We start from the raw sequence: 7,558 nt of genomic DNA on the forward strand, positions 1-7,558 counted from the left end.
TTGCACTTTTTGGCCAGGGCTGGGTTTGAACCTGCCACCTCCGGCATATGGGGCTGGTGCCCTATCCCTTTGAGCCACAGGGGCCTCCCATAAATGACCATAAACCATTCTGGATTCCATTGTCAAACCCAGACCCTGTCTTTTTTTTTTTTTTTTTTTTTCAGTTTTGGCCAGTGCTGGGCTTGAACCCACCACTCCCGGAGTATGGGGCCAGCGTCCTACTCCTTAAGCCACAGGCACCGCAGGGAGACTCTTCTGTCAGACACTCTCTCCCTACATCCCCTCGCTCAGCAGTGTTTCCTGGGGCTCCAGTGTGGGAATCACCTCCTCCTCCACTTCAACAGGTTCAAGTGTTCCAGCTTTCACCTTGCCTTCATCAAGCTCCACAAACAAAGATGTTGGCTTTCTCAGCTGCAGTCATCTCCGCGTGGGGTCCCCTGTCTCCAGCAGGGACATGGCAGTGATATGTGGAAGAAGGGCACTGGGGCTCAAGGGAACGCTTCCTGCAGCTCCCAGCTGGCAGGGCCACAGCAGCCTCTTCCACACCCTCCGGGCTTCTCTCTCAAGCACTACAGCAGAATTGGAAGAGTGGTTCTCACTCTTCTCTCCAGCTCCGTTGCTATCCAAACTTTTGACTTCTTCAGGATCCATTGTAATCTGTTGCCAGGATTTGGGACTTAAAGACGCTGGCAGGCTTTCTGTGTGCCAACTCTAGCTGGCTGACAGAGGTGGTCACAGTAGGAGACTCTGGAGGACTGACTTGTCCAGAGTTGTCACTGGGCAGGATGTAAATGTCACTGCTGTCTTCTGCAGTGACTCCAGGGCACCCTTCCCCCTCTGAATCAAGGTTAAAGATGGCGCCCTAGCCACCTTGCTGAATGACGTACTCTGCCACGTAGTCCTCCAGATATGTCACACTGAACTGCGGCAGTGCACTCAAAGGCTCCCCACCTCATCTTCTCAACTCCAAAAGCATTCATAGTAACAAAACCAGAGGCACCAAACTCTTATTCCAGCCACTGGCATGAACTATGTTTTCCAACATACATTCAAGAAATGTCTGATAAGCCACTGGCCTGTAGTCTCCCTGAAGCTTTACTTGCTTATATCAGTCCCTTCACCTCCTTTTCTGAACTGTCTGGTGCTGCTGTGGTCACAGTCCTTACTGGAAGTTTGTCTATCAAACTAAAGTACTTTATTATTTATTGAGACACAGTCTCAAGCTGTCACTGTCGCCCTGGGTAGAATGCTGTGGCATCATAGCTCACAGCAACCTCCAACTCGGGCTCAAGCAATCCTCTTGCCTCAGGTTTTCTATTTTTTAGTAGAGACAAGGGTCTCGATTTTGCTCAGGCTGGTCTCGAACTTGTGAGCTCAAGCTGTCCACCCACCCTGGCCTCCCAGAGTGCTAGGACTACAGGCATGAGCCACCACGCCCATCCCAGACTAAAGTGCTTTAGCAGTGCTTTATGTAGAAACTCCTTTAAGTTCCTGAGACACTTTTTCTCCAGGATGGGCCAAGCAGTCTTCTACTGAGCTTTCTGGGTTAGCAGGGCTGAACACTGGAGAAGTGTGATGGTCAAATCCTGTGCTGGTGAAGGCTTCAGAAATTTCTTTGTCCAGGGATTTCAGCTCTTCTATTTCAGTTTTAACTTTCAATAAAATGTCTTGACCCAGAGACGGTGAAGCTACATCTAGATGAACTCCTTGGGGTGAGGAAAGATGTTGTTCTTGCAGCTTCTCCTGAGTTAGAAGTAGCTTTGCTTCGGGCGGCACCTGTGGCTCAAAGGGGAAGGGCACTGGTCCCATATGCCGGAGGTAGTGGGTTCAAACCCAGCCCCAGCCAAAAACCACACACACACACACAAATAAATAAATAAAATTAAAAAAAAAAAAAGAAGTAGCTTTGCTTCATAGTGAAATCCTAGAGGCACAGTAATAGAGGATGCCATTGAATTAGCTTGCAGAGCTCCAAAGAGGTCTACTGACAGATGTGCAAAACCTGGCCCTGGCCCCAGCCTCAGAAGAGAAGAAAGAGGCGGTAGTGACAGCAGTGGCCGTTGCTTTCGACTGGGTCCCCCAGTGGCAATGGCTGCTTCGACCCACAACCCTAATCTACTGTCACTGCCATGTTGGATGGGGAGGTCTAGAAAACTTAATTTTTTTTTTTCCAGTGGTTAAGATAGGACTTTTATTTTAAGTTAGAATGGAATACAGAATCAGTAAAAAAAAGCACCAGAACTTCTGGAAGTGGGGAAGAACTGAAGAACTCCCTCGGGAGTCTCCACTTGGGCTCTTTTATCTAGCGGTCTTAAGTCTAGAGGATTACACGTGGCTGGCAGTTGGTCCTTTACAGTCTTTGTCCCTGAGAAGGGATTAGGGTGTGTGCTCCTACCCAAGGTGGAACCACCCAAAAACCATCACCGGCTGCTTTGTTCATCATCTTATCAGAGCCCAGAAGGTGTGTCCCGAAGTCTGCTTGTGCCTGGAAATGGGGGTCTGACTATTGAGCTCACCTGGGCCTAGAGAATGGGGCATTCCCTGTCTAGCCCTGAGTGGTGGAATCCTGTATCAATCCTCCGTCTCCGAATAGAAGCTCTAACTGCTGTTAGGGAAAAGGGGCGCTGTCCACTCCAAACTGCTTCCCACCGAAGATGGATGGGAGAAAACCTAATTTTAAGAAACAAGGGCACGAACATCTGAATCAGGAGCACGGTTACCAGAGTCCCTGCACTGCTTAACCACACGGGCGACATTTACATTGCAGTCTGTGCAAATGATATCAGAGATGACACTGTAGTAAGGTCCTATAGCTGTGCATTCCCATACCTGGTGGTGGTAGGGGTAAGTGTAGACAAGTGGATCATAGAAAAAAATACGGGTAGCTTTCATGTTTTAGTAATGTGGCTTTTAATTTGGATGGTAGGTTTAGTGAGCATGCTGGCTGAGGTCAGTTCATAACAAGTAACCCAAGCAGTCACTCCAGGATCTATACTCCTAAGCACTATAAGCACATAGAAAAGCAGCCAAAGGCTGGGCACAGGGCGGCGCCTGTGGCTCAGTGAGAAGAGCGCTGGCCCTGTATGCCGAGGGCGGCGGGTTCAAACCCAGCCCTGGCCAAACTGCAACAAAAAAACAGCCGGGCGTTGTGGCGGGTGCCTGTAGTCCCAGCTACTCGGGAGGCTGAGGCAGGAGAATCGCCTAAGCCCAGGACTTGGAGGTTGCTGTGAGCTGTGTGATGCCACGGCACTCTACCGAGGGCCATAAAGTGAGACTGTGTCTCTACACACACACAAAAAAAGGCTGGGCTCATGCCTGTGACCCCAGCCCTTTGAGAGGCCAAGAGGGGAGGCTTTGTCTCTTGAAAGAAAGAAAAGAAGGAAGGAAGGGAAGGAGGGAGGGAGGGAGGGAAAGAGGGGAAGAAAGAAAAAAGCAGGCAAAGGATATAAACTGACAAATCAAAGAAGGAAAAATAGCCAAGAAATACAGTGGAACTTCTGTAAGTTGACCCCCCCACCCCGGGGTTATGACAAACTGGCCAACATAAAGAGGTGGTCCACATAAGGAGCTAGCCAGGCCCACTGTACTGATACATACGTGTGGTGAATGACCGGTCTGTGAAAATTAGGTCAACTTAAGGAAGCAGTCAATGTAGGGAGGTGGTCAGCTATAGAGGTTCTACTATATATGAAAAGGTGCCCTCAATTGCACTACTAATCAGGGAAAGTTTACAAATTAAAATAATACTATTTTCTGTCCATGAGATTGTTGATCTAAAAGGAAAGCTGAAGCAAAAGTATTATAGAGAATGCGGCTGGGCGCGGTGGCTCACACCTGTAATCCTAGCACCCTGGGAGGCCGAGCCCTGGGTGGATAGTTTGAGCTCATGAGTTCGAGACCAGCCTGAGCAAAAGTGAGACCCCCCCATCTCTACTAAAAATAAAAAAAAACTGAGGCGGGCGGCGCCTGTGGCTCAGTCAGTAAGGCGCCGGCCCCATATACTGAGGGTGGCGGGTTCAAACCCAGCCCTGGCCAAACTGCAACCAAAAAATAGCCGGGTGTTGTGGCAGGCGCCTGTAGTCCCAGCTACTCGGGAGGCTGAGGCAAGAGAATCGCTTAAGCCCTGGAGTTGGAAGTTGCTGTGAGCTGTGTGAGGCCACGGCACTCTACCGAGGGCCATAGAGTGAGACTGTCTCTACAAAAAAAAAAAAAAAACTGAGGCAAGCACATCGCTTGAGCCCAAGAGTTGGAGGTAGCTGTGAGCTCTGACGTTACGGCACTCTACCCATGGCAACAGCTTGAGACTCTGTCTCAAAACAAAAAAAGAGGGAGTGCATTTGGACCAAGGTTGAGGACCACAGCCTGGGACACACCACCAGAGTTGTCTTGGGGACTGTTCTGGGGAACAAAAGAGAGGCTCAAGGTTTTAAAGAAAAAAAAAGAAAAAATCTTACGAGAGGAGGCTTGATTTGTAATCAAAAGTTTTTCATAAAGCTCTACTTCTGTAATCACTGGCTTACAGAAATAACATTGATTAGTGATTGGCTATCCATTGTTTAACTCCAGGGCAGATGGCATTATATGGCTGCCTGACGTCAGTCTAGGCTGGCATAGCAGGTGCCTTCTAGAAGTGATTACTTAGATCAAGAGGGAGTTACTGTTTCCTTCCAATGCCTCTCGGGGTCAAATAATTTGGGTGGGGGGGGACAGAGTCTTACTCTGTTACTCGGGTTAGAGTGCTGTCATGCCAGGCTAGCTCACAACAGCCTGAAACGCTTGAGTTCAAGCAATCCTCCTGCCTCTGCCACCTGAGTAGCTGGGACTACAGGAGCCTGCCACCATGCCTGGTTAATTTTTCCATTTTTAGTACAGATAGGGTCTTGCTCAGACTGGTCTCAAATACCTGAGCTCAAGCAATCGTCTCACCTTGGCTCCCCGGAGTGTTAGGATTATGGGCATGAACCACTGTGCCCAGAACGGACCTGATTACTTAAAGAGGCTCAAATTCCTCAAATAAAAAGTTTGTTTTCGGCGGCACCTGTGGCTCAGTTGGTAGGGCGCTGGCCCCATATACCGAGGGTGGTGGGTTCAAACCCGGCTCCGGCTGAACTGCAACCAAAAAAAAATAGCCGGGCGTTGTGGCGGGCGCCTGTAGTCCCAGCTACTCGGGAGGCTGAGGCAAGAGAATCACTGAAGCCCAGGAGTTGGAGGTTGCTGTGAGCTGTGTGAGGCCATGGCACTCTACCGAGGGCCATAAAGTGAGACTCTGTCTCTACAAAAAAAAATAATAATAATAAATAAATAAAAAGTTTCTTTTCTTGGGAGGTGCCTATGGCTCAAAAGAGTAGGGCGCTGGTCCCATATGCCGGAGGTAGCAAGTTCAAACCCAGCCCCAGCCAAAAAAAAGTTTCTTTTCTTTCTTTTCTCTCCCAAGATTTTTTTTTTGGCACCCTCAGCAGAGTGCTGTGGCATCATAGCTCACAGCTACTTCCAACTCTTCGGCTCAAGTGATTCTCTTGCTTCAGCCTCCTGAGTAGATGGAATTACAGGCGCCCACCACAATACCCAGCTATTTTTACAGATGGGATTCTCACTCTGGCACAGGCTGGTTTCAAACTTGTGACTGCACCTGGCCTCCCCCAAAATTAATAATATTTGAAAATATGATCACATAAACTGTTAGAAAGCCTAGGAAATAATCCCAATTTCCATGAGCTTGTATGAGCATAAATTGGTATACTTAGACCAATTTCAGTAAGATCAAAGATAAGAATACTTCTTCCAGGATCCAGAGATTCCTATTCTAAGTAAACACCTTAGAGAAGCTTTTATACAGTGATACCCCTATAAGTACCCATTGATGCAATATTTGAAAGAACCTAATTGCTCATCTGGAAGAAACAAATAAACTGGGAATGGAGGGAGCTGGTAGCTCAGTGGTTAGGGTGCCAGATACATGCTCAGGGGCTGGTGGGTTCAATTCCAGCCCGGGCATGCGAAACAAAACAAACAAACAAAAAAACATAGCTGGTCATTATGGCAGGCACCTGTAGTCCCAGCTACTTGGGAGGCTGAGGCAAGAAATCACTTAAGCCCAGGAGTTGAAGGTTGCTGTGAGCTGTGATGCCACGGCACTCTACTCAGGGCTACAGCTTGAGGTTCTGTCTCAAAATAATAATAATAATATTATAATAACAAATAACCTAGGAATAATTTATATAAAATTGTATAAATGAGTCAAATGCATGTGTAAACATAGAATGAATTTGAAAAATAAAGTGGAGTAAGAAAAGTATTACCATATTGTAACAGAGAAAATGTCCCTTAAAAATAAAGATAAAAATGTCTTCTGGCTCTTCAAAACTCCTGTATCCAAAAAAAAAAAAAAAAACCCTGTATCCTTTTATTTGTTTGTTTGTTTGTTTGAGACAAAGTCTCACTATGTCACCCTCACTAGAGTGCCATGGCATCTACATTCACAGCTCACAGCAACCTCCAACTCTTGGGCTTAAGCGATTCTCTTGCCTCAGCCTCCCAAGTAGCTGGGACTATAGGCGCCCGCCACAATGCCTGGCTATTTTTTTGTTGTAGTTGTCATTGTTGTTTAGCAGACCTGTGCTGGTTTCAAGCCCGCCACCCTCGGTGTATGTGGCTGGTGCCATAACCACTGTGTTAGAGTCACCAAGCTTGTTTGTGTTTGAGACACAGTCTTACTCTGTTGCCCTGGGTAGAGCGCTGTGGCATCACAGTTCACAGCTATCTAAAAGTCTTGGGTCTGAGCAATCCTTTTGCCTCAACCTTCCAAGTAACTACAGGCATGCACCACTCACTACACCTGGCTAGTTTTCTTTTTTTATTTTTAGTAGAGATGGGGTCTTGCTCTTGCTCAGGTTGGTCTCAAACTCCTGAGCTCAAGTGATCCACCTACCTTGGCCTCCCAGAGTGTTGGGATTACAGGCGTGAGCCACCACACCCAGCCTCCCTTACCCTTTTTGAGAACTATTTATTTATTTATTTTTGTAGAGACAGAGTCTCAGTTTATCGCCCTCAGTAGACTGCCATGGCGTCACAGCTCACAGCAACCTCCAACTCCTTGGCTTATGCAATTCTCTTGCCTCAGCCTCCCAAGTAGCTGGGACTACAGGCGCCCACCATACTACCCGGCTATTTTTTTATTGCAGTTTTGCTGGGGCTGGGTTCGAACCCGCCACCCTCAGTATATGGGGCCAGTGCCCTACCCACTAAGCCACAGGCGCCGCCCCCTTTTTGAGAACTAAAACCTATATCCGTACCTCAGGCCAGTAGGAGTGCCCTTTTGTTCCTTGTGTCACAGGAGATAAGATGAATGTGAAGTCACAAGATCTTCTTAGCTGAAGGTGGGATTAATCTCACCAAAGGTCACCAGAATTTTTTTTTTTCTGACACAGAGCCTCAAGCAATCACCCTGGGTAGTGTGCCGTGGCATCACAGCTCACAGCAACCTCCAGCTCCTGGGCTTAAGTGATTCTCTTGCCTCAGCCTCCCAAGTAGTTGGGACTACAGGCGCCCAGCACAATGC

The 7,558-nt window shown here is 47.8% G+C and overlaps 1 pseudogene; it reads right to left on the reverse strand.

Annotated features, from left to right (window-relative positions):
• Positions 1–273: 273 nt before the first annotated feature.
• On the reverse strand, positions 274–2,421 carry LOC128585533 (bcl-2-like protein 13; annotated as a pseudogene).
• Positions 2,422–7,558: the final 5,137 nt, after the last annotated feature.

This window comes from Nycticebus coucang, chromosome 5, assembly GCF_027406575.1.
Source record: "Nycticebus coucang isolate mNycCou1 chromosome 5, mNycCou1.pri, whole genome shotgun sequence".
Taxonomy (NCBI): Eukaryota; Metazoa; Chordata; class Mammalia; order Primates; family Lorisidae; genus Nycticebus; species Nycticebus coucang.